This window comes from Molossus molossus, unplaced genomic scaffold (genome assembly GCF_014108415.1).
Source record: "Molossus molossus isolate mMolMol1 unplaced genomic scaffold, mMolMol1.p scaffold_m16_p_8, whole genome shotgun sequence".
Taxonomy (NCBI): Eukaryota; Metazoa; Chordata; class Mammalia; order Chiroptera; family Molossidae; genus Molossus; species Molossus molossus.
Genome location: NW_023425402.1, coordinates 67,662,586 through 67,690,280, shown reverse-complemented (window position 1 = coordinate 67,690,280; position 27,695 = coordinate 67,662,586). Strand labels below are relative to the sequence as shown.

Sequence of the window (27,695 nt, the reverse complement as noted above, 5' to 3'; positions counted from 1 at the left end):
AACCACGCATTTTTCCAGAATATGACTAGAAATACTGAATCTGAAATTTCTGCACATATTAATCATAATCTATACTTTTTTAAAAAAGGTCTTTATTACACAGAGTATGCTAAATGATCCAGGCAGGTTAAGGATAAATTAGTTTTTTCAGCCTCAGCCATGCTGATGATATGGATAACAGGACTACATGAGCTTACCTCTGCAAATTCATTAATCTAGGTTTGAAGCATGGGTCCTCGTGTTGGCTTTTGGCATCGGGCAAGTCTTAAATGACTCTCCGGCGCTCAGTTTGATTGTCAGTAAAATTGGGACAATGATACTACCTACATGGATTGTTTTTGAAAATTAGGTCAGAAAACACAGCACGAAAGGCTCCAGCCGAGTGCCTGGCATGAATTAGTCATTTGTTTGTAAGTTCGAAGAATTTTTATTAACAAGTTCAGGAAATTTTTACAAAGTTTCATGGTAAACATTTTCTTGCTCTATTTGCAGGGAAAATACTTTGGAGATTTTTCTGGAAATTGCTAACTGCACCTAATTCCAGTTAAGAATTTTTAATGAAAGCTTTGTGTGAAACTGAAGGGCAATTGGTCCTTCAGACATGGTTGTTGGGAACGATTATTGTTTGCTGCCTCGGGGTACTGAACAGTTTTGCTGCGATTGTATGGAAAGTAAAGACCGTGCCGTACAGAAATGAAATAAGCTTCTGAGAATTAATACAGAGCAGATGTAACCCGAGGGGCACGACCCAGGTAAAGCTGGACTTCCTGCCTGCTCAGTGCTGAGGAAGGAGGGGGTCCTCCCTCTCCTCCTTGGACACTGTCCCAGCAGCGGAGTGTTCCATGGACCCTCATCAGAGGGGCAGTTTCTGCTTCCCTGGGTGGAGGGCTCCCCGTTGATCACAGAACATCTGTTTTGTGGTCACTGCTGTATTAAAGAGAATATGGGCTTGGAAATTAAACTACAGAAAGATTCCTTTTTCTTTTTGCTTATCAAATTAGCAAATATAAACAAGATACTGATACTGCCCTACATTGGAATGCTTGTTGGGAATAATACTTATGCTTTGCTGCTGGAAATGGAGAATGATAGATCCTTTCTGGAAGAAAATTCAACCATGTGTATATATGATGTCACGTTTTATTCTTAGAAATCTTTGCCTTAAATTCTATTTTGTCTGCTATTAGTTCTGCCATTCCAGCTTTTGTTGGATAAGTATATTTTATGAAATGCCATTCTAGATTCCTTCACTTTCATTTTTTGGATATAGTTTTAGCGTATAAGAATGACATTCAGTATATGCTTGGATTGTGTTTTTAAATCCAACTTGATTATCTTTGTCCTTAAATAGGTGTGTTCAATTCACTTATGCTCATAGTTACTGTGATTACTGGCATATTTGGACTAATTTTTTACTCTTTTAAATTGGGCTTTTTTGGTTTTCTATTCTTCTTTCTCTTCTTACCAAAGCTTTTTTTTACTTCTTTATGATTACCCTTAAATTTTAAATGTATATAACTATAGCCCTGGCCGGTTGTTCAGTGGTTAGAGCATCAGCCTGTGGGTTCTAGTTCTAGTCAAGGACGCGTACCTGGGTTGCGTGTTCGAATCCCTCATGCGGGAGGCAACCAGCTGATGTCTCTCATGTTGATGTTTCTCTCTTTCTCTCTCTCCCTCCCTCCATTCTACGCTGTCTAAAGAATTAATGGAAAAATAGTCTCGGGTGAGAATTAGCAATAAATAAATAAATATACAAAATTTTAAAACAACGTGTAAAATTATCAGTATTTTTATATTCCTCCTAAATACAACAAAGATTATAGCAAGTTCACTGCCCAATGAATATGGACCCCCCGCCCCCACGTGATTATTTTCTGGCATTTTAATTTTACCTTATTTTTTTACATTTTCTTTTGAAAAAATTTTAAACACAGAAGTTGCAAGTTGCAAGAATAAGTATAATACAATGAACTCGCATATATTCCTTATTGAGATTTACCAATTGTTAGTATTTACTACATTTTTCCTCTCTATGATACACACACACACACAAACACACATAATTATTATCTCTGAAAATTAAAATAAAAAATAAAAACCTCAATGGAAAGGAATGGATGGGTATTTCCTTAACACATCATCTATATATGTGAATTTAATTCATATTTTAAAATCATGATTGCTGATATATTTGGATACATTGCTTTTTACTTTGGTATTCTCAACCCAAGAGCTGGAATCATGATTAATATAAAAACAATGGAAATATCCTTATTAAAGTTGGAGAAAAATAAGGATGTCTGTCATTATCATTTTAAAAAACTAGGTTAGAGTGCTTTTCTAAATAAATACACTTTTTTTTGTGATACAGCTTCACATGTTTTTGTAAGAAGTAACACAGAGATTCCATTACCCTTTACCCAGCTTCCCCCAATAGCAAACCAACATATCTGTATGATATTGCAAACAGAATATTGATAAGGACACAGTTTAGATACAAAACATTTCTAGTACCCTAAGGATCACTGAGGTCTGCTGAGTAGTAAGATTGGAAGCGCAGCTTGGGAAACACAGGAGCGCAGGATGTTGACTAGTAGTTGGCAGTGCTCAGAGTTGAAGCTGGGCGGCACTCCTCCAGAGGCCCAGCACTCGGCCACTTTGCGGATGTCCTCCCTCCTCAGCACTAGTCCTGCCAAGGCTGGTGTGAGGCACAGATGCTGTGCTGTGCTCCAGATCATTTTCCATGTCCATTCCCGTGCCAGCCCACTGTACACGAGGCACCGTGCTGTTTTCCTGGGACAAAAATGTCCTCTGGTTGTCTGCCACCCATTCAAGGCCCAGACATGCCTGAGTCCTGGGTGATTAATGGTTTAGCTGGACCCCTGCTCTCAGATGTGTGTTCCTAACTCAGCTTTGTGCGGCTGGAGGCTAGAGACCCTTCCTAAATAAAATGTGCAGGTATCAAAGTTTGAATACTTTCTCTTTTATACGACCTATTTGAGAATTAATTAGCCTTAGTCAGTGATGTTTCAGAACATTTGGGTGGAAAACTCCAGGGAAACAGGATATGCTGTGGTAAAGGAGGAAATCCAGGTGATTCGTTTAGGCCCCAGTACAACCTTCTATATAGATTTGTTTATATTCCTTCTTCAGTGAGAGGTATCTGTCTGCGTGTTTGAAGGCAGCTTCATCTTGCAGAATTGCTATTTAATCACAATGGTGCTGTGTTTTCTGTGAAATAAGCCAGTGGCAATTTAGAAGTAATGAGTCATTCATGGTCCTGAATTGCAATTTGAAATGCAGAGACATCTTTCGGTCTGCATCAGTCTGCAGTGGACTCTAAGGACAAGCCATCTTGAGAAAGTGAGTTAAGAACTTCCTCCCTCAACATTTAGGAAAATGAGTTTTGGCTTTTTATCCTTTTCACTCTTCTCTAATGGTGAGATTTGCTGTGAAGCAAAATGCCTGGGCTCCTGCAGAGCCATTCCTGCAGCTACGACAGAGCCTGGCCCCTCCTGGCTGTGTAGCCGACCCCCCTCCTGGGCACCAGGGTGAGTGGGGAGGAGGGTTGAGGGGGGCTGTCAGCTGTGAGTGCCATCATTAGTGATCTATTTGAGGGTGTCTGGGTGGGGACACGGCTACTACTGCTCCTCTTGAGGAAGGCACTTGAGTGACCTCACTACAGAAGGGAGAAGGGCACATCTTATCTGGCTTTGGTTAGAGAAATACTGCTGTTCTTTTATTGGAACTGAGATTAAGATCCAACGTCCATTTAAAAAAATGCCTGGACTCTTCTTAATGACTTCCACACCATTCAATATTTAGCTAGCGTGTAGATACAATAGGTTACAAAGCCCTTTTGAAGAATGAACTTGGTATATCCAGACTTAGCGGTGGTTTGTGTTCTCCCCTTGGTTTTCATTGGGCAGAAGCCATGACTGGCGTTTCGTGTGACTGTTGCTCTGGAATTTGGAGACCCACTCCCTCCTGTGCAACCAAGTGGTTCTCAGAGTTTACTGTCAGAATTTGGAACACTGGAAAACAAATAAAAAAATAACAGCATCAAGCCACAAGCGCAGAATTGAGTCACCTAGGGAACTTGACTAAAATGTCAAACCCAGGACCAGCCTCAGAGACTCTGAGCTGGTCTGGCATGGGGCGCAGGAAGCTGCGTTTTTAACCCTCCTCGCCCCACTCTAACCTGGTGATATGAAGATCACCCTTTGATGACTCTCGGTGTGTAGAGAGGACTTTAGTGGCTCAGTCTTCCTTTTGCAAACCCTCATCCCCTGCTGTGCACAAAGCCCTTTGAACAAGAAGGTGAGCCCTGGTCAGTTTGGCTCAGCGGTTGAGCCTCGGCCTGTGGACCAGAGAGTTCCAGGTTCGGTTCCCGCTAGGGGCACGTACCACCAAAAAAAAAAAAAAAAAAGAACAAGAAGGTGGTCCAGAGCCTGGCTGCCCCATTCTGCAGCCTCCCTCCCTGTCTCTATCAAGTTGCGATGTCCTTTCTGCTTGTTGTATAGTGTATGACATATAACATCTGTCACTTGAGAAGATTGGCAGCAAATAAACTCCTGTCAGTGAGAGAAATGAAGAAGTTTAGCTGAGACTGGGACTGGGATTAAAAAGAAATTTTTTTTTTGTAAAGAAATTTTTGTTTTGTTTTACTTCACCCAAAGATATTTTTCCATTGATTTTTAGAGAGAGTGGAAGGGAGGGAGGGGGAGAGAGAGAGAGAGATGGATGTGAGGGAGACACATCCATTGGTTGCCTCCTGCACGACCCCAACCAGGGTGGAAGATCTAACTTGCAACCCAGGTACATGCCTTTGACTGGGAATCGAACCCAGGACCCTTTGGTCTGCAGGCTAACCTCTGAGCTAAATCAGCCAGGGCCAGAACTGGGATTTTATATAAAAGAAAGCATTATGGCAAAAATCCCTCTTTGAGAATTTCAAAGGGGCCTGGTAACATTACAAAAGAAGAAGATTTCACATATGGAGGAAATTAGTCTCCAGGGAGCTGGCATTTGTTTTTCTTCTTTGCTGTGAACCAGAGGTGGGCGTATTTGTCTGAGTATCTTGCCATTTTGACAAAATTGTGGGACTAAGAGCCAAGTGACTCCCAAGGGAGCAGAAGGGCGCTAAGTGTCAGGTTCCCGTAAAGGTTTCCCTCTGTGTGACTTCCTTTCCTAAAGGAGACTTTGCTCTTTAGGGGAATGTCATGTTCAGTGCTTGCAGTTCAGATTTGCTGGGTCATGCAGCTCAGCAAGTTCCTTTGTGTGTGTTAAAAATATTTGATGTATTCTGACAGTAAAAGCCCCCAGAACTTGCTATCATATTAGTGAAGCCTCCGAGGGGGCGGGCTCCTGAGCAGATCCTGTGAGGTCACACCAGGCTGTCCACTTCTGCCTGAGGAGCTCAGCCATGCCATTCCCTGAGGTGCCCAAGCATAACAAAACACCCGTGAAGCAGACTCCAGGGGCTTGGGAAAAGGCGGTCACACTTGCATTTAGAGGTAAAACCTGATATATTTTCCAGCTGGTAAAAATATTAGAAAAGGAACATTTCATTTGCCACATTTTAGTGAAAAATATCAGGGTCATTTAAAAAAAAACACACAAATCTCCTAGCATGGCTTGGCATTCAACAGTTTTGCAATTAAAATGATAATGCAACATTTCTTACAAGATCTCTTTAAAATCAGTGCTATGGGTTCACAGCACACCAATTGAGGGAATTATGTAAAGCAGCCTCTCTGTTCCAAGTTTTATTTTAAGATTTAATTTATTCCAGATTCTGCAGGAAAAAAAACTCCATCCATGTGACAAGCCTGCTAACAGATGTCAATTCAGTTTTATAGCACATGCCTGCACTTCAGAGTCGGAAAATGGAGATTATTCTCTTTGCCTGCTGTTTATTACATGACACAGCTTCCTAACACTGTGCCCCAGAGTACGGCTGATTAATAACCTATGGGCAAGCAACTTATCACCTGCTTCCGTCTCCGGCAGTGTTGAATGTGAGCTTCATTTCACATCACCCTTTTGAATTAAGAGAGGTGCTGGAAAGGGCAAAGGTGCCAGGAAATGGATTTTTCTTTGTGTCAATATCATCCAGGTTAGAAGACAGATTGTACTGTAGTGAAAAAGAAATAAGAAAAAAAAAAAAGAATTATTCAATGAGATAGAACTAAATCTATATTAAAATGTTTGTGTGGTACTGATAGATAAAACAGTAATTCTATATGATAAATACGTCTAAGTCAACTATAACAAGAACTCTTTACTTCACATTCACAGGGGCTATTTCTCTATGCATGTGGCATGGTGATTATTGGTTTATATGTTCACTTCTGTTTCCATTCCCATCTGTATGTCCGGTCTGTCCATCTGTCCAGCCATTCATACATAGAGTAAATATTTATTAAGTATATTCTATATGCAAGGACCTGTGCTTAAATAATAAAGATACAAAAAATAAACAAGTCTTTTTTTAATTATAAATATATTTAATTGTGGTAAAATACACATAACATAAAATTTACCTTCTTAACCATTTTTAAGTGTATAGTTGAGTAATGCTACCCATCTCCACATTGTTGTACATCTAATTTGTAGAATATTTCTATTTTGCAAAATTGAAACTCTATATGTATTAAACCCTAATTCCTCTCTTCTCTCAGCCCTTGACAACCACCATTATAGTTTCTGTGTTAGTGAATTTGACAACTGTACGTACCTCATATAAGTGGAATCGTATAATATCTGTCTTTTTGTGACTGTCTTATTTCACTTAGTGTAATGTCCTCAAAGTTCGTCCATGTTGTGGCATGTGATAGATTTCCCTTGTATGTATATACCACATCTTGCTTATCTATTTATCTGTCAAAGAACAATTGGGTTGCTTCTACCTCTTGCTTTATTGTGAAGAACAATGCTGTGAGAATGGGTGCAAATAGCTTTTCAAACTTGGCTTTTCATTCTTTTGGTTATAGATCTAAAAATGAAATTGCTGGATCCTATGGTAATTCTTTTTTTTTTTTAGAAACTGCCATACAGTTTTTCACAGTGGCTGTGCTATTTTACATTCCCATTAAGAAGTCTCTTAAGATTTAACATGTCGCTAAAAAGACAGAAATGTGATCCTGTAATGAGTGTTACAAAGAAGTAGCATGTGCCGTGGGAGTGTATAATAGAGAAATTCAATCTAATATGCCATTTATTTTTGTATTCCTGATGCCTAGTCCAGAGTGAGGACTCTGTTAAGTGTTTGGTGGGTGGGTGAGTGAGCCATTCAAACCCTTGGTGATTAGACCTCTTTCCTTTGTTCCCTCCCTGCTATTTAGCTTCCCTCCATTCTCTGAGGATGGCCCCAGAGAGCAGTGAATGTGTTTAATAGATTACTAGCTTTTCCTTGCTTGCCTCTATTGATCTCTGGTGCAATTATGGAAAACATTTTCCCAGTAACATTCTTTTCCTAATTCTGCATATCATCTAACATTCAGAGATGTTGAGGTATTTCCACCAGATATGTCCCTGTCTTTTCTTTGGGGGAGAAAAAAGAAAGCTGCCTGTGGATGTAAGATGAAAGTGTAGTGATGTTAGGGAGTGGTGGGTATTCAGGGAGAAAATGTTTTCTATTCTTAGTACACTGCCTCTATTCCCTAAAGAATTATGTTCTATAAAGATAGAAAAGGGCCTTTTCCTCATTTGGCTCAAATGTAACATTTTGCTCAATCTCGTGCTATTTATAGATATTTTAAATTAAAATTTCATTCTTGAAATTTTAAAGGGAATTTCAGATATTTAACATGCATAAGCATTATATTTGGAGACTTAAACTCCTTGTTCCTGGTTTTAGAAAAAGAATCTGTTTACCGGATCCCCAAACCAATGAAAGATGTAGTTATTATTCTGTCTAGTGTTTTATTTTGCTAACAATCAAGGCAAAGAAAGAGGCAGGCCACAAAAATATTTGGCACAGCTCTTTCCTTAGAAATTTTTATTAGTTTTGCTGTTTGCCATGGCATTATTATTCTAATGAGCTGGACAGATCTGGTTATCTGTCAGAGAGGAGTCCTGAGGGCTTCTCAGTGTCTCTGGCCATGTTATTGGCACAGGAAAACGATGGTGTTGACATATTTTGGAATGCTGTTTTTGACGCAAGTGGCAAAATTGGGCTATTGTTACCCAGTGGAAGGGTCACTGGCTCTCAGCCAAAAAGACCCTAATACCTGCTTTAACTCCTGTTAGTTGTGTGCTTAGTGCAGGTGAATGAAGACTGTTTGAGCCACATTTTATTTTTCTGAAAAATGGGGATATAATACCTTATGTGCAAGACTAACTGTATGTTGTTTGTTGATTTATCAATGGTAGCCATTTAGACAGGTGTGAGGTGATACCTCATTGTAGTTTTAATTTTTTTTAACTTATTTTTATTGTTGAATGTATTACAGATGTTCCTCATTTTTTCACCCCATTGACCCCCTCCTCCCCACTCCCGACACCTCCTGCCTGTGTGCACTGGTTATGCATATATGCTTATAAGTTCTTTGGTTTATTTCTTCTCACCCCCAACCCCTCTCCCCTTTGAGGTTTGTCAGTTTAGCAACTAATTTGTACTTCATAATCCCTTCACCTTTTTCACCCATTCCCCCAGCCCCCCTCCCATCTGGCAACCAACAAAATGTTCTTTGTATCTATGAGAATTTTTCTGTTTGGCCTGTTCATTTTGTTTGTAGATTCAATCGACAATAGATATGTATTCATTGCCATTTTGTTTGTTCATATATTTTATCTTTTTCTTCAAAAAGACCCTTCATCATTTCATATAATAATGGTTTGGTGGTGATGAACTCCTTTAGCTTTTCCTTGTCTGGGAAACTCTTTATATGGCCATCGATTCTAAATGACAGCTTTGCAGGATAGAGTAACCTTGGTTGTAGGTTCTTGCTTTTCATCACTTTGAATATTTCTTACCACTCTCTTCTGGTCTGCAAAGTTTCTTTTGAGAAATCAGCTGACAGCCTTATGGGAACTCCCTTGTAGGTAACCAACTGCTTTTCTCTTGCTGCTTTTAAGATTCTCTCTTCGTCTTGAACCTTTTGCATTTTGATGATGATGTGTCTTGGTGTGGGCCTCTTGGGGTTCATCTTGTTTGGGACTCTCTGTGCTTCCTGAACCTGTATGTCTGTTTCCTTCACTAGGTTAGAGAAGTTTTCTGCCATTATTGTTTCAAATAGGTTTTCGATTTCTTGTTCTCTCTCTTCTCCTTCTGGCACCCCCAAGATGCAAATATTGGCACGCTTGAAGTTGTCTCAGAGGCTCCTTACACTCTCCTCATTTTTTTGGATTCTTTTTTTTTTTTTTTTCTGTTCGGATTGGGTGTTTTTGCTTCCTTAGATTCCAAATCGATGGTTTGCTTCTTGGGTTTACCTACTCTACTATTGAATCTGTTAAATTATTCTTTATTTCAGTTAGCGCCTCTTTCATTTCTGACTGTGCATCTTTCATTCTGAATGGTCCTTTTTTATGCTTTTGAGGCCCTCACCAAGTTCACTGAGGTTCTCACTAAGTTCATTGAGCATCCTTATAAGCAGTGTTTTAAACTCAGCATCTGCTAGGTTGCTTGTCGCCATTTCACTTAGTTCTTTTCCTGGAGTTTTGTTCTTTTCTTTTATTTGGGACCTGTTTCTTTGTCTCCTCATTTTGTCTGCCTCCCTGTGTTTGTTTCTGTGTATTACTTAATGAGAGGTATGGGACTATCTGAGACCAGATGCTGCTTATTTAAAAGAATTTTGGAAAACCTGAAGCAGAATCTAAGACAGGCCAATCCTATGGTTAAGCAACTGGCAACAGCTTGGGTGGGCCTGAAAGTTGGGTGGGGCAGGGCCTCAGGGAATCACCAGGGTGGGACAACCAGTATGAGCCAGGTTGCTGGAGTCCCAGATATGATGGCTGTCTGCCGCCCCAGGGAAGGGCTCACCAAAGGAACAAAGGTCTCTGACAGCAGGTCTGTCCAGGAGAAAACCCCCTCTCCAGCCCTTGCTCCAATTCCAAACAGCTCAGTTCTTCCCTGTATATCTCTGGCACCCCTCGAGCTGCCTTCACTCCAAGCTTAGAGGGAGAGAGTCCGAGTAAGTCCGTGCGCGGGCCCTTTAAGGAGCTGCCTGGGGCTCCAGCTGCATCAGCCTCCCTGAGCCTCAGTTCCCGCTGATTTTTCCAGTCAGATGTTATGGGGACTTCTCTTCCTGGCACTGGAACCCTGAACGGGGCACCTGGTGTGGGAAAGGGACCCCTCAGTCCTCAGGGAGAGCCTACCCAGTTGAGGTGTCCTCTTTATCCGCCACACGTGGGACCAGCCCATCTGCCTCCGCTCCTCCTACCAGTCTCTATGAGGATTCTTCTTCTTCTTTTTTTTTATCCTCACCCAAGGACATTTTCCCATTTTTTTTTGTTCAGATAGAGTGGGAGGAAGAGAGAGAGAGAGAGAGAAACATTGACGTGAAAGGGACACATTGAGTGGCTGCCACCCCCACGACCAACCAGGGCCAGAGACAAACTGCAACCAACGTACATACCCTTAGCAAGAACCGAACCCCAGTCCCCCTGGACCACAGGCCGATGCTCTAACCGCTGAGCAAAACTGGCCAGGGCTGCAGCTTCTTCTTTAATTCCATAGTTGTAGGACTTCTATTCAGCTCGATTTCAGGCAGCTTTGAATGATGGTTGTTCTGTAGTTTAGTTGTAACTTTGATGTGGTTGTGGGAGGACACGATACCGCATTTACCTACGCTTCCATCTTGACCGGAAGTTGGTAGTTTTAATTTGTATCTCTCTGATGATTAGTGAAGTTGAGCATTTTTTTTATGTCTTTTGGACATCTGTGTAACTTATTTAGCAAACAGTCTATTCAGGTCCTTTGCTCATTTTTTTTTAAAAATGTTTTTTATTGAGTTTTTGAAAGAGAGATAAAAACATCAATGTGATACATCAATCGGCTGCCTCCTGCACACCCCCTACTGGGGATTAAGCCTGCAACCCAGGCATGTGCCCTGACAAGGAATCGAACTGGGACCTCTCAATTCATGAGGTGACGTTCAATCCACTGAGCCACACTAACTAGGCGCTTTGCCCATTTTTTAATTGGGTTGTTTGTCTTCCTGGAGTTGAGTTGTATGACTTCTTTGTATATTTTGAAACTTAAACCCTTATCAGATATATAATTGGTGAATATGTTTTCCTATACAGTAGGTTTCCTTTTAATTTTGTTGATGGTTACTTTTGCTGTGCAGAAACTTTTTAGTTTGATGTAGTCCCATTTGTTAATTTTTTCCTTTGTTTCCCTTGCCCTAGGTGATATATTGGTGAAAATACTGCTGTGTGAAATATCAGATTTTTCTGCCTATGTTTTCTTCTAGGATTTTTATGGCTTTGTGACTTACATTTAAGTCTTTTATACATTTTGAGTTTATTCTTGTATATGGTGCAAGTTGGTGGTTTAGTTTCATTATTTTTGCATGTACCTGTCCAATTTTCTCAGCACCATTTATTGAAGAGACTATCTTTACTCCATTGTGTGCTCTTGCCTCTTTTGTCAAATATGAATTGACCATAATGACATGGGTCAATTTCTAGGGTCTCTATTCTCTTCCATTGATCTATATGCCTGTTTTTGTGTCAGTACCAGGCTGTTTTGATTACAATGGCTTTATAGTATCTGGTGTTGCGATATCTGATATTGTGATTTCTCCAACCTTGTTCTTCTTTCTTAAGATTGCTGTGGCTATTTGGGGTCTTTTTTGGTTCCTTATAAATTTTTGGAATATTTGTTCTAGATCTGTGAAATATTCCATTGGTATTTTAATAGGGATTGTGTTGAATCTGTAGATTGCTTTAGGTAGTATGTACATTTTAATATTAATTCTTCCAATCCATGGACATGGTATATGTTTCCATTTGTTTGTATCTTCCTCTATTTCCTTTTTCAATGTCTTATAGTTTTCTGAATGCAAGTCTTTTACCTGTTGGTTAAGTTTATTCCCAGGTATATTATTTTTTTGTTGTAATGGTAAATGGGATTGTTTTTTAGTTTCTCTTTCTTGAGGGTTCATCATTGGTATATAAAAATGCCATTGATTTCTGTGTATTAATTTTTTACCCTGCTACTTTGCTGAAGTTATTTATTTATTTATTTATTTATTTATTTATTTATTTTTTATCCTCACCCGAGGACATTTTTTCCATTCTTTGTACAGATAGAGTGGGAGGGAGAGAGAGAGAGAGAAACATCGATGTGAAAGGGACACATCGAGTGGCTGCCACCCGCACGACGGACCAGCGCCGGGGACAAACTGCAACCGAAGTACGCGCCCTTAGCGGGAACCGAACCCGGGTCTCTCTGGACCGCAGGCTGATGCTCTAACCGCTGAGCCAAACTGGCCAGGGCTGAAGTTATTTATTAAATCTAGCAGATTTTTGGTGGAGTCTTTAGGGTTTTCTATGTACAATATCATGTCATCTGTGAGTAATGACAGTTTTACTTCCTCCTTTCCAATTTGGATGCCTTTTATTTCTTCTCCTTGTTTGATCTCTGTGGCTCGGAGTTCAGTACTATGTTGAAAAAGAGTGGTAAAAGTGGACATCCTTGTCTTGTTTCTGATCTTAAGGGAAATGCTTTAAGTTTTTGCCCACTGAGTATGATGTTGGCTGTAGATTTGTCATATGTGGCCTTTATTATGTTGAGGTATGATCCCTCTATTCCCATTTAGCTGAGAGTTTTTATCATAAATGGGTGCTAAACAAGTCAAAATTTCACCCGTTTTTCAAGTCTTATTCCAAATTATATCTCATCCACAAAACTGTTCTTAAACAATTTATTTTAATGTTTTTTAAATTAGCCCTGGCTAGTTTGGCTCAGCACTTAGAGCGTCGGCCTGTGGTCCAGAGAGACCGGGGTTCAGTTCCCACTAAGGGCACGTACCTTGGATGCAGTTTGTCCCCGGCCCTGGTTGGTTGTGTGGGTGGCCGCCACTCGATGTGTCCCTTTTACATCTATGTTTCTCTCTCTCTTTCTTTCCCTCCCACTCTATCTGAACAAAAAATGGAAAAATGTCCTTGAGTGAGGATTAAAAAAATAATAATAATGTTTTTTAAATTATATAAATGACGTGTTCACTATAGAAAATTTAGATAATAGAGAACACAGAAAATAAAAGGGTGAAAATTAAAATTGCCTGTAATTTTACCATTAAGATAACTATTAGTTTATATAGATAAAAATATATTTTATCCCCCCCCCTCCTTTCAGACTCTTTTGTCCTATGGCAAATATATTTTAACTAAATTAAAGTGGGATCATTATGTGCATGATGTTTTATAATCTGCTCTTTTGTCATTGACTTTGTATTTTAGAGCAGTTTTAGGTTCTAGTTTGAGATGAAGGTACAGAGATTTCCCATATACTCCCTGCTCCACACATTCATAGCCTCCCCCACTATCAACAGCCCCCACCAGGGTAGTACATTGTTATAAATGATGAACCTACATAGATACATAATAATCACCCAAAGCCCATGTGAACTTTGTTAAATATAATATATACATATATTATATATACATAAGCATATGTAATCAAATACAATGTTGAAATTATCTTGAACAGTTTCTGTTAGATCAATTAATAATAAGAAAAATAAATTTTTATTTTACCTTCACTTATTTCTTCTTTAGTGCTCTTCTTTAGTTATCCAAGTTTCTGACCTATATTATTTTTCTTCTAAGGAAACTTCTTTTGACATTTCTTGCAAGGCAGATGTTTTGGCAATAAGTTCCCTCAATTTTTGTTTGTCTGAAAAAGGTTTTTTTGTTGTTAATTCTCACTCGATATTTTTTCATTGGTTTTTAGAGAGTGGAAGGGGTGGGGGTGGAGAGAGAGAAACATTCATGTGAGAGAGACACATTGATTGGTTGCCTTCCGTATGACCCTGACCAGAGCCGGGGATTGAGCCCGCAACCCAGGTATGTGCCCTTGACAGGAATCAAACCTGCAACACTTCAGTCCACAGGCCAGTGCTCTAACTGCTGAGCCAAACCGGCCAGGGCTGAAAACATTTTATTTCTTTTTCACTTTTGAAGGGTAATTTTGCAAGGTATAAAATTCAGGTACATAGTCTGTATCTCTCAACATGTTAAATATTTTACTCCACTCTCTTTTTCCTTGCATGGTGTTTGAAGAGAGGTAAGGATGTAGTTTTTAATCTTTCTTACTCTTTAGTGAAGGTGTTTTTGTCCTCTGGCTTTTTCAGGATTTTTTCTGTATCTTTAATTTTCAATGGTTTGAAAATAATATGCTTAGGTGTAGGTTTTTTCTGGGGGAGAGGTGGTGTTTTTGTTTGTTTGTTTTTGTTTTTATCTTGCTTGGTATTCTCTGGGCCTTGTGCTTTATCTGTGGTTTGCTGTCTAACATTAATTTGGGGTAAATTCTCATTCATTATTGTTTAACTATTTCTTCTGTTCCTTTCTGTCTTTCTTCTTCTTCTGGTATTCCCATTATGTATACGCTATACTTTTTGTGGTTGTCCCACAGTTTTTAGATATTTGATCTTGTTTTTTTCCCCAGACTTTGTTTCTTTTGCTTTTCAGTTTTGGAAGATTCTATTGAGATTTCCTCAAGCTCAGAGATTCTTTCCTCTTCTCTATCCAGACTCTTACTAAGCCCATTAAAGGCATTCTTCATTTCATTTTCAGTGTTTTTTATCTCCAACATTTTTTGTTGTTGTTGTTTTCTTAGGATTCCCATCTCTCTGCTTACATTACCCATCTGTTCTTGCATGCTGTCTACTTTATACATTAGAGCCCTTAGCATATTAATCACCGTTGTTTTAAGTTTTCAGCTGGATAATTCCAACATTCTTGCCATATCTGATCCTGATGCTTGATTTGTCTCTTCAGATTGTGGTTTTTGCCTTTTGGTATGCCTAGCATTTTTTGCGGTAGCCAGACATGATATACCACATAAAAAGAACTGATGCAAATAGGCTTTTAGTAAAGTGGAGGCGGGGTGGTGGTAGTGGTGGTATGTTCTGTAGTCCTATGACTAGGTCTCTGTTTTTTAGTGAGCCTGTGCTCTGGAAACTTCACAAAGGTTCCTCAGTTTTTTTCTGCTCCCAAAGTGGGGCAGGAAGGCTAGCATGGGCTAGAGTTAGATATTTCCCTTCCCCTCAGGTCAGTTAGGCTCTAAGAGTACACTCCAGCGAATATGCTCGGGTTAACTAGTGTTTCCTGAGGCCAGGTCTTGTTAGGAAGATCAGAGCACTAAGGCTCATTTCAAGATGGTTCCTTTTCCCTTCCCCTGCAGGAAGCTTGAGGGGATTTTTCTGATGTTTACTGTGGGAATATGGCCAAATTCCTTGAGGGAAACCTCACAATATTGTGGGGACACCCCATTACTGGGCCCCTCTACAGTTCTTAACCCTCAGACTTGAGCACATTGCTCTCTAGCAGTTTATTGATCCCAGCTCCAGTTCCTGCCCCAGCTCCAGTTCCTGCGTGGGTTCCGCTGCCAGGTCTCTGCTCTGAGAGCCGACTCCGGGTGTTCTCCCTCCGTTCCTGTCTCTCCAACGTGGAAGCAGCGCTTTGCCCCAGGTCCTCATCTTTCTTACACATCCAAGATGAAATGTTGATTTTTCAGTCTGTTTAGCTTTTACTTGTTAGGATGGAGTAGCAATTTCTAAGCTCCTTACATTTGGAACTGGAAACCAGATGTCCATCTGCCCTTTTTTTAAATTTAAAATATTTCTAACATTTTTACATATTATTAAACATTTCATCTAGGTTTCTTGCAACATTGTTTGTAATTGGAAAAACTCTGGAAACAATATAATTGCCCTTTACTAGCGACTGACCTGAAACCCATACAATTGCATGTTCTGCATCTATAAAAGAAGATGCTATAGATCTATATTTTGTTAATATGAAAACAGTGCCAAAATAACTTGTGCTGATCAGTGGCTACAGTATGATGGCGACTCTATCATAGTTACCTCTTCTTCACTGCAGCACCAGCATAGTGCCGGGCCCGTGTGAAATGTGTGGTAAATAAATACAGGTGCAGTGAAATGAGTTAGTGTCACACTGTTGGTAAGCATCTTTCTAAAATGACGGTGGTGAAACTTGTCCAGCTGACTGAGCATCTTCAGATCATAGCCCTTCTTATAGACCACTATACTCTTTTTTTTTTTAGTCCTCACATGAGGATATTTTTTTATTTATCTCAGATGGAGTGGGAGGGAGGGGGAGAGAGGGAGAGAAGGAGAGAAATATCGACGTGAGAGAGACACATTGACTGGTTGCCTCCTGCATGACCCGAACGGGGCCGGGGATGAATCGGAACTGAGGTATGTGCCCTTGACCAGAATTGAACCTGAGACTCTTTGGTCTGTGGGCCGATGCTCCGAATGTTGAGCCAAACTGGCCAGGGCTAGACCACTATACTATTTGTGGAACATTATGAATACCAATTTCTGAATTTAATGGTTCAATTTAGGGATAATTTTACCAAGAGAAAACATGACTTATTTGTATGTGACATAAAAGCACAACAAAGATCAAGCTGTAGGAACGAGCAGGATTGACTATTTCAGGTTTCCCCATTAATAATTGGTTGCTGCCTTTCATTTATTTTTCTTCCATTGTCCCTTGGTGGCAATTAGCAGATAGTATGAAGGCCTGAGAAGCACTGATGAGTTTTGTCATGTGGGAAATTACCTTGATACAATGTAACCTCCAGATTTATACTACCAGGCAAGCTATTCCCAAATTAAGATGTTTGAATTGCATGGTTTATTGAATCCATTTAAAACACACCGAGAAGCAAGGGGAAAGAGATGGAGTAGGTTTCCATACTTAGGATTGGGTACAGGTGAGGTAGAAGGAACACTTCCTGAGTCCTGGTCAGTCTCCATTCTCTCTCCTCCTTCCTCCCCTCCCCCTACTTCTCCCCTATCTGTTCTCCTGCCCTTCTCTTTCTCCCCCTTCTTCCTCCTTTCCCTTCTCCTTTTCCCCCTCCCCCTTCTCCTCTATCACCAGAATCCCGGCTTATGGTGTGTTTAAGGGGAACAGAGTTGAGGTTTGGAGCAAGGAGTCTCAACTGGACAGACACAGGGATGAGGATGTCTGGCCACAACCGTAAGCTCACTAGTTAGTATATGAGCAGCTCTGAATTTTATCTGGCAAAGTATCTGTGGGGCCAGAATGGGTGTAACCAGTGGGTGGCCAGTTTAAGATGTCATAATTATTGAGTAACTTTTATACATCATGTATACTTAATGTTTAGTGACATTTTGTGTTTAGTCAGCATTTCCACCCATGTCTACGTTCAGCACAGGTATGTACTACTTATTTTATTTATGCCTAATATCTCATAGGCTACTTATCTATACTTAACACGTTACAAGGTTCACCTATCCCACTTGATTTCTCATTTTCTATAGCAGAATTGAATATTCTCAAATAAAACAACCAATGCATATTACTAATTTAAACCCTAAAATGGATAAGATTGTGTTGCTTAACTTTGTTTTCACCATTAATCTACTTCAGCACTTCTGTGTTCCAACACTTCTATCCAGTGTCCCAGAGGAGCCTAAAACGGTCATTGATAGGCCCTTGTTGACAAACAGTGAGGAAAGTGAGGTAGTTGACAATCTAGCCGTTCTCAACCTGTGGGTCTCGACCCCTCTGGGGGTCGAACGACCCTTTCACAGGGGTCACCTAAGACCATCAGAAAACACGTATTTCCGATGGCAATTCATAACAGTAGCAAAATTACAGTTATGAAGTAGCAATGAAAATAATTTTATGGTTGGGGGTCACCACAACATGAAGAACTGTATTAAAGGGTTGCAGCATTAGGAAGGTTGAGAACCACTGAGTAAAGTCATTCTGAACTTACTCTCTTGGTGCCATAATTAGCTGTAGAAGATAGAATTGGGCATGGACTTATTTTATGACTCTCCTGGAAATTTTTTTATTTTTTAAAAATAAGGTTACTTATATGAATCTGTTTTGTTTCAACTCCCTTAAAATTGATCTGCAGGAGCCTTGGCCAGTTTGGCTCAGCAGTTGGAGCATCGGCCTGTGAACCAGAGAGTCCCGGGTTCGGTTCCTGGTAGGGGCATGTACCAAAAAAAGGGAAAAAAATGGATCTGCAGGAAAAATTATCGGGGCATATTTTTTAAGCCCCACAGTGTCCCAAACTGCTTTATGACAAGTAGGAATATTTTTCCTGTGATTAAATTCTGGTTAATTGAGATTTTGCTATTCAGCTGATAGCTATCATTTCATAGATGGTTCTATGTGTATTTCAGTTACAAAGTCTCTGATCTCAGGCACAGGATATCCATGATCTTAACATTTCATAGAAAATTGAACTCACCAAATCACATCCCTCTTTAGCCATTGGTCTCCGTTTTTCTCCCTGATCTAGATTTTAACATAAGCTGTTTCAAAGAGGAAAGTGAAAAGATAAAGTTTAGCCTCCTCTGGCTTCCTTGAAAAAAGTGATAATGTGTAGAGAAGCCCAAAGCATTAGCAAGGAACATAAACAGAAGGAATATTCTACCCACTGGAGAGTTAACTCTCAGAAGGCCCTTTATTCATTTAACAACATAAGGGAACCAGAAACGAAAGGCTCAGCACATTCAGTGAAATCATTACTCTGGCCTGACAGAACCACAGGAAGTGGAAAGCACAGGCATTTGGCAAGCAGCGTTGCTTTCATATACAACAAACATGTGCTAATACCACTGATGGCCTTTCACTAAGCTTCCCCATGACAGTTACCCAGCCTTTTCACCTTCACGGTTGGGCCTGTAACAGGCAAGAGTTGAAGAAAATTTATCACATACACAAAACTCCAAATCATTCTTTTGGTTTCTTACACATCTGTTATCAAGAATATTTGATATTCTTTTATTTATGCTTAGGGGAAAATCAGAATAATTTTGGATGGCTTAGTTCAGACTAGAATATTCCCATTTATATTTTTTTGACATACTAAGATAAGTATGTTTAATCAAGACAAATCCACTTATTTATAAGAAGACTCCACATTCAGTAATCAAAATGAAGAATAAGATATTATGGATAAGAACATCTCCTGTTCAAATAGGAGAATGTTAATGTAATGGGAAAACATGAAATACTAAAAGAGCTTTGGCTTTCTATAACATTTTCCTGACAAAGATCCCAAAACTGTAACCTAAACTGCACTTTTTGAGGGGCTTTTCTACTCACAGCGAATTTTGGAGGGGCCTTTTCATTTATAGGATTTAACAATCAAAGATACAATATAGATCAGCAGTTTCCAAGAAATTATTGGATAGCAAAGGATCAATGAGTCCTGTTCCCTAGGCAACCACATGGAGGGGTACAACATCCCTCCAGCTTCTAAAATGAAGTTTAAAGTGTTACTATTTTTGATTTTGGCTTCCTCTGAAAATGGTTTTTATCCTTTGAAATTATTTTTTATATATTGCAGTTTGAACCCTTTCCAGCTCTCTCTCTCTAACATTAGTCTTGCACAGAACAACCTCTCCATCCTCTGATCTCAGCATGTGTGGCTGTAAGAGGAACGGCTGGCCTGGAAATAAGATCAAATTGGGGATAGGAATGAATATCACCAGAAGCGAGGGCAGAGCAGAAACATTTGAGCCATTCAGTAGGCCTTCATAATTTCAGGAAGAAAGTGCTCTGGGGTTTTCTGACTCACTATCTTTTGTAATTTTTTTTTTCAAAATATAGGACACAGCTTTTTTAGGGGAAAAGCATTTTAAATAGAAAAAATGTTGGGATGTGTGCATTTCCAATTCTTTCATTCGGCCTTTTTGTGTGAGTGCCATCTATGTAGGCACTGTATCCTCCGTGTGGTTCCCCCGTATGGACACCTCAGTTCTCTCAACCTTTTCTCCTTGCTCTAGTTTTATTTGTTTTTTAATGATTTCTTTCCACTAGGCCAAAAGTGTGTACTTTGAGAGACTGTGATCTTCTGAGCACTGACCCTCTAAGGAAGGCACAATGGAAAACCCCTGCAGACTTGCCAGGTGTGGGCAACCTTTCAGAAGACGGGTCCGGTTGCTGATACCATCTCTTCCATCTTGGGGCTGGTGGTCTTTACCGACCTAAAAAGTTCAAGAGACTTCTGGAAGGACTTCCAGTGAAAATATCTCTTCAGTATATTCTGCTGGTTAGAGTCATTTAGATTAATTAGTTAATCGTTTAAAAAGGGATTTTTCTCTGAAAGATTGAGCTTATTCTTGCCTGAGCATCACATCACTGACTTCAGTCATGTAATCGTATTTGATTCTCGAACAGGTGTTGCATGATACTTGGCTGAGGGAATGGAAGTTGGCTGAGGTGGAAAAAGGAGAAAAATGTGTATGGCTCGGTAAATGTTCTATAATAAAAAGCGTTGGCCGGCAGGGGGCGTCTGAGAGTGAATGCTGCGGGTGTTGAGTCAAGGGAACTGGGAGAGGAAGGCAGAAGGAAGGTGGGAGGGAGAAACGTTTGGGTGTGGTTTGCCTTCTTTGCGATTGGGATGACGCTGTGGAGATGCCTGCCCACAGTTTCTTGGTGTGCTTTCCTTCTACAGGTTAGCCATGGGTTGTTAATACTTGTTATGTACTAACTACTCTCAACTATTTCATGTTCTATGCTGTAGATGAAGAAGAGAGACAGGATTTTTATTGTTCGTTAACTTTTGCTAGATGCTATTGAACGCTCTTTAGGTATTCAGTAAACCCTTTGAGGGCCTCCTATAAATCAAGAACTCAACTAGCGACCAAGAAACAGTGATGTGGGTCCTTGCCCTCAAAGATATCATGGTCTATAAGGGGAGACCAACAACTGTACAAAAATTACATCGTTATGTACTAAGTGTAACCATAAGAGACACAGAAGAGGAGTAGCTCTTTTTTCCTTGGGTGGTCAGGGAGGTGGCACAGAGGATGTGCTATTTCATCTGGCTCTTGAAAGTTGAATGGGAGTTTATTAGAGCTAGAAGGGTGAAGAAATAGTAAATGGAAGGGCATAGAAGTGAGAAAGAGAATCATGACTTCCAAAAAAGGTGACAAATGTGGCTGGCACAAAAGGTGATTTGTGGAGAGAGCAAGGATGTTAGGCAAAAAGGGGAGGTTGGTCCCAGGGCTTGAGGGACCTGGTGAGCTCTGTAAAGGAGTTTGGATTTCATTTCATAATTGCAGGGAGCCAGCAGAGGCCCTGAAACAAGGGGCTTAACTAATTAGGTAGATACTTCTGGAAACATTGTGGAAGGTGGACAGTTCAAGGCTAAGTTCACTTGAGAGTAAACATAGTTCATTAAAAATATTGGGCAAACAAGTGTTAACAATATTGACTTAGAGCCAGTGTTGGTGAAGGTGACATTAGTCAGCCTCAGTATTTTAGTAATAGCTATCAAGCTCTGCTGGTGGGAATACAGACTGGTGCAGCCACTACAGAAAACAGTATGGAGTTTCCTCAAAAAATTAAAAATGAAACTGCCATTTGACCCAGTGATGCCACTATTAGGAATATACCCTAAAATCCTAAAACACCAATCAGAAAGAATATATGTGCACCTATGTTCATAGCAGCACTATTTACAATAGCTAAGATATGGAAACAGCCCAAGTGTCCATCAGTAGATGAGTGGATAAAAAGGTGTGGTACATTTACACAATGGAACACTATGCAGCTGTAAAAAAAGAAGTATTTCTTGCCCTTTGAGACAGCATGGATGGATCTGGAGAGTGTTATGCTAAGCAAAATAAGCCAATCAGAGAAAGACAAGCATCATATGATCTCACTTATATGTGAAATATAATGAACAAAATAAACTGATGAACAAAATAGATCCAGAGACATGGAAACAGGGAACAGACTGACAAACCTCAGAGGGAAAAGGAGAGGGAGGGCAGGAAGAGGTGAACCAAAGAACCGACATGCATATATGCATAATCAATGGACACAGACAACAGAGTAGTGAAGGGGCGTGTGTGTGTGGCAGGGGCAGTGGGAGTGGGGAGGAGGGGGGTCAATGAGGGAAAAAGGGGAACATCTGTAATACATTCAACAATAAAGATAAATTTTAAAAATAAATAAAATGTGATCAGGAATAAGGGGCTTTTTCGTTTTCGTCTTTTTTTAATCCTCACCCGAGGACATTTTTCCATTTTTTGTTCAGATAGAGTGGGGAGGGAGAGAGAGAGAGAGAGAGAGAGAGAGAGAGAGAGAGAGAGAGAGAGAGAGAGAGAAACATCGACATGAAAGGGACACATCGAGTGGTTGCCACCCGCACGACCCATTCAGGGTCAGGGACAAACTGCAACCAGGTACGTGCCCTTAGCGGGAACCGAACCCGGGTCTCTCTGGACCGCAGGCCGATGCTCTACCCACTGAGCCAAACCGACCAGGGCTTGTTTTATACATTTCTTTCTCAGTTGCACTTTTACAACCAACTTTTTAATAAAACACATTTATTTTTTTAAAAAAGTCAAACCCCAGTGCAAGAAAATTAAAGCTGCAGTACAACACATTTTAAAGCTCTATTTAATAATTCATTTTAAAAGGGAATATTTATTACTAAAACCTTTTAAAGTTCCTCTGGGGCTTGCTATAAACAAATTTGAACTGGGTTTCTGTCTATGAAGAAAACAGAAATATGTCACATTCCTCACAAACAATGGAAGCTGTTTTTGCACTATCAGCAATTTATCATTTTCCCTCCAGAGATCTAGTTAATCTAAATGCAGATAACTCAAAATAAATATTTGATATTTAGCTATGAAGGATGCACTTATAACTGCGTTTGGATGTGGTTTTGGAAATTACCCCATAGATAACTGAAAATTGACTTAAAATAATAGACTATATACTTGTTTTGCATGGACTCTCTTTTGTTGATCCTTCCCTGTACTCTGTTTTTCCAAGTTCAAATATGTGTCTGGATGACAATTTCCAGCATAGATCAAGACGCTCACAGTTGAAATCATCTAGTTCACCACATCCAGTGTTATGGAAACAACAAATTGAAAATGCATGCTCTTAACTGAAGATATTAAGAAGCTATTTCCAACCTGAATTCATTGGTTAAACTTCCAGTTACTAAGGAACTCGGCCCAATCTGGCAGCTCACTTCAGAAGAGCCAAGATGCTGCTGCTTTTCCTTCCCTCATGAAAAACAAGAGGATAAGAATACAGTTTCTCCATTTAGACATTTATGGAAAACACCGGCATGAGGATCATTAGTAACCAAAGGAACCTAAACTTGCTACAATAATGTTTTGTAAGAGGTTGGCTTCCCAGGGAGTTCAAATGTTATTACATTATCAGGGAAGAAACAGGGAGGCTGTGAGGTAACGATTCTCATTCTATTTAACATGATTCAGGGCTTTTCTTGGTGCCTGAAAAATGCCTGCCTGAAACCACCCACTGCCTGAAATATAGAACACCCATAAGGGAAGGTGTTCATGGCACCAGGTTAACAATAGACTGGCTGCCAAGCTCTGTAAGTGGTGTATGTGTGTTAGGGACACTGCATCCTACCCTTTGTTTCTACTGAAAAAAAAAAAAATGCCATCTGGAAAACAACTCCGGCTCCAATAAAACGGAATTGCCTCGTGGCTGAAGCCTCCCAAGCATCAACCATTGTTTTAAAGAAGGAAGACAGAGAATCCTGGGACTCTCAATTTAAAAATTATAGAAACAGCCCCTGAAATCAAGCAAGATGATGAAATCCCTGGTTGACAACCCAAAAACTTTCACGATTATCTCCACTGTCTTTGTTCTGGGCCAACATACAGATTTTTTTAAAAATCCATTATATGTATTGATCTCTCTAATTCAGTTAGAAGTATGGATTTGAATTTTTTTCAAAGATAACCACCTGTCAAATCTCCCACATGTCAATTCATATCAAACAAAGTAGTAAATGTATCTTTTCACTCTAACTGTTGAGCAGCCATTCGACTACTATTGTGGGACTGAGGAAGAAGAAAGGTGTTAGAGCCGTTGGGGAGGAGATATCTCAACCCGAGTCCTCTCCACAGCACGGCACGAAGCAGTTGGGGACTATATCTTGATAAACGTTCAAGTGATTCTCCCACTCTTCCATATATGCTTGCTTGCTTTCTCTCTCTCTCTCTCTCTCTCTCTCTCTCTCTCTCTCTCTCTCTCTCTTTCTTTCTTTCTTTCTTTCTTTCTTTCTTTCTTTCTTTCTTTCTTTCTTTCTTTCTTTCTTCTTTCTTCCTTCTCCCTCCCTCCCTCCCTCCCTCCCTCCCTCCCTCCCTTCCTCCCTTCCTTCCTTCCTTCCTTCCTTCCTTCCTTCCTTCCTTCCTTCCTTCCTTCGTTTTCTCTCTCTCTCTCTTTCTCCTTCCTCCCTCCCTCCCTCCCCTCTCTTTCTCTCTCTCTTTCTTCCTCTCTCTTTCTTTCTCTCTCTCTTTCTCTCTCTCTTTTCTTTCTTTCTTTCTTTCTTTCTTTCTTTCTTTCTTTCTTTCTTTCTTTCTTTCTCTTTCTTCCTTTCTTTCTTCCTTTCTTCCTTTCTTTCTTTCTCTTTTGATTTGCAATCACTCCTGTTTGTGCAATTCAGAGATTGTCAGGTGTAAATCAGTGGATCTTGTGAAACATTAAAATATACAAACTTTTGCTAAATTCATATTAGCATGAAAATACAATGAAAGGTCAAAATTTTTAGGAAGGTCAGTTCTCATCTTGCCATATAGCTGTGTGCAGAGTAAATTGAGTGGGCACATTGTCACTGTGATGGGATTAAAAAGTCCCAAGACCGCCTACTGAATGATGCCTAAGAGAAGCTAGGGCTGTTTGCAGACGTCTCTAGAATGCTTAAGTCAAGATGTTGAAATTATCTTTGCTTGAAAAATAAGGGAGCTATATATGCATATGAAGCAGATGGCCCTTTAAAGTGAAACAACAACAAAAAACGCCCACTAGGAATAGATTTCAGAATTACACAGTACTATTTGGTCTTAATTATTTTTAAAGGTACATAAAATGCTGAAAGAAATATAACCAAAATGTTAATAGTCCTTTCCTCTTGGGACTGGGATTTTGGACATATTTTTTATTCTTCTGTATATCTTTTTTATACTTTCCCAATTTTTAACAATTCCATGTCTTATTTTTATAAACAGAAGCAAACAAACAGCATCCCAAACCATTGCTCTCTTCTAGGGAACAGAGAGGCCTGGGGTGGAGTTCCAGGGGTTTGTTTCATGGTATGTTAGGTCTCAAATAATGTTCTTTTTGACAATTTAACATGTGATAGCGCATTGGCTGTAGACATGATCCCTTCCAGTTGGACCTGAATCTGGAATTAGGAATTAAAGGGAATACATAATCCATTTTTGGGGTGTGTTGTGTGTTTGGTGTGTGTGTGGAGGGGGAGGGGGTAGTGGGAGGAAACCCCTCTTTAGCAGGAACAAGGGATTTGTGGCAGTTATTTTATTTTATTTGGGGTTTTTTTTAGGGGGAAATATTTTTTATTTTGTTATCTTTCTTGTTGAAAGTATTACAGATGCCCCCCCTTTTTAAGAAACATTTTAAAAATAAAGTACAAGACATATCCATTAACAATCCAAATTTATCTTTCAGTTTCTCTGTAATAAGAAGCCAAAGGCAGGTAAACTTACTCTTTTTTTTTTTTTTTTTAATCTTTATTGTTGAATGTATTACAGAAGTTCCTCATTTTTCCCCATTGACCCCCTCCTCCCCACTCCTGCCTTTTCCCACACTATTGTCTGTGTCCATTGGTTATGCATATATGCATATAAGTTCTTTGGTTTATTTCTTCCCACCCCCCAAACCCCCCTTCCCTTTGAGGTTTGTCAGTCTAGCAACCAATTTGTACTTTTTAATCCCTTCACCTTTTTCACCCATTCCCCCAACCCCCCTCCCATCTGGCAACTAACAAAACGTTCTCTGTATCTATGAGAATCTTTCTGTTTTGCCTGTTCGTTTTGCTTGTAGTTCCATTGTCGATAGATATGTATTCATTGCCATTTTGTTTGTTCATATATTTTATCGTTTTCTTCAAAAAGACCCTTCATCATTTCATATAATAATGGTTTGGTGGTGATGAACTCCTTTAGCTTTTCCTTGTCTGGGAAACTCTTTATATGGCCATCGATTCTAAATGACAGCTTTGCAAGATAGAGTAATCTTGGTTGTAGGTTCTTGCTTTTCATCACTCTGAATATTTCTTACCACTCCCTTCTGGCCTGCAAAATTTCTTTTGAGAAATCAGCTGACAGTCTTATGGGAACTCCCTTGTAGGCAACTAACTGCTTTTCTCTTGCTGCTTTTAAGATTCTCTCTTCGTCTTGAACCTTTTGCATTTTGAGAATGATGTGCCTCTTGGGGTTCATCTTGTTTAGGATTCTCTGTGCTTCCTGGACTTGTATGTCTGTTTCCTTCGCCAAGTTAGGAAAGTTTTCTGCCATTATTGTTTCAAAGAGGTTTTCGATTTCTTGCTCTCTCTCTTCTCCTTCTGGCACCCCCAAGATGCAAATGTTGGCACGCTTGAAGTTGTCCCAGAGGCTCCTTACACTCTCCTCATTTTTTTGGATTCTTTTTTCTTTTTGCTGTTCTGATTGGGTGTTTTTTGCTTCCTTAGATTTCACATCAATGGTTTGCTTCTTGGCTTTACTTACTCTACTATTGAATCTGTGTAAATTATTCTTTATTTCAGTTAGTGCCTCCTTCATTTCTGACTGGTCCTATTTTATGCTCTTGAGGCCCTCACTAAGTTCGCTGAGGTTCTCACTAAGTTCATTGAGCATCCTTATAAGCAGTATTTTGAACTCAGCATCTGTTAGGTTGCTTATCTCCATTTCACTTAGTTCTTTTTCTGGAGATTTTTTCTGTTCTTTCATTTGGGACCAGTTTCTTTGTCTCCTTATTTTGGCTACTTCCCTGTGTTTGTTTCTATGTATTACTTAACAGGAGGTATAGGGCTATTTGAGACCAGATGCTGCTCGTTTGAAAGAATTTAGGAAAACCTGAAGCAGGATCCAAGACAGGCCAATCCTATGGTTAAGCAAGTGGCAACAGCTTGGGTGGGCCTGAAAGTAGGGTGGGGCGGGGTGGGCCTCAGGGAGTCAGCAGGGCGGGGCTACCAGTGTGAGCCAGGTTGCTGGAGTCCCAGATATGGCAGCTGTCTGCCGCCCCAGGGAAGGGCTCACCAAAGGAACAAAGGCCTCTAACAGCACGTTTGTCCCGGAGAAAGCCCCCTCTCCAGCCCTCGCTCCAGTGCCAAACAGCTCAGTTCTTCCCTGTATGTCTCTGGTGCCCTTCGAACTGCCTCCCTCCAAGCTTAGAGGGAGAGAGTCCGATAAGTCCATGCGGGCCCTTTAAGAGGAGCTGCCTGGGGCTCCAGCTGCATCAGCCTCCCTGAGCCTCAGTTCCCGCTGGTTTTTCCGGCCAGAAGTTATGGGGACTTCTTTTCCAGGCACTGGAACCCTGAGCGGGGCACCTGGTGTGGGACGGGGACCCCTCTGATATCAGGGAGGACCTTCCCAGCTGAGGTGTCCTCCTGTTTTTTATCCGCCCCACGTGGGTGTGGGACCAGCCCGTCCACCCCTCTTACCAGTCTGGATGTGGCTGCTGCTTTAATTCCGTAGTTG

At 40.2% G+C, this 27,695-nt stretch overlaps 1 protein-coding gene across 2 annotated transcripts in view; it reads left to right on the top strand.

Moving 5' to 3' along the window:
* The window catches only part of METTL24 (methyltransferase like 24), a 102,255-nt gene that overhangs the window by 57,451 nt on the left and 17,109 nt on the right, over positions 1-27,695 (top strand). The window lies entirely within an intron of this gene.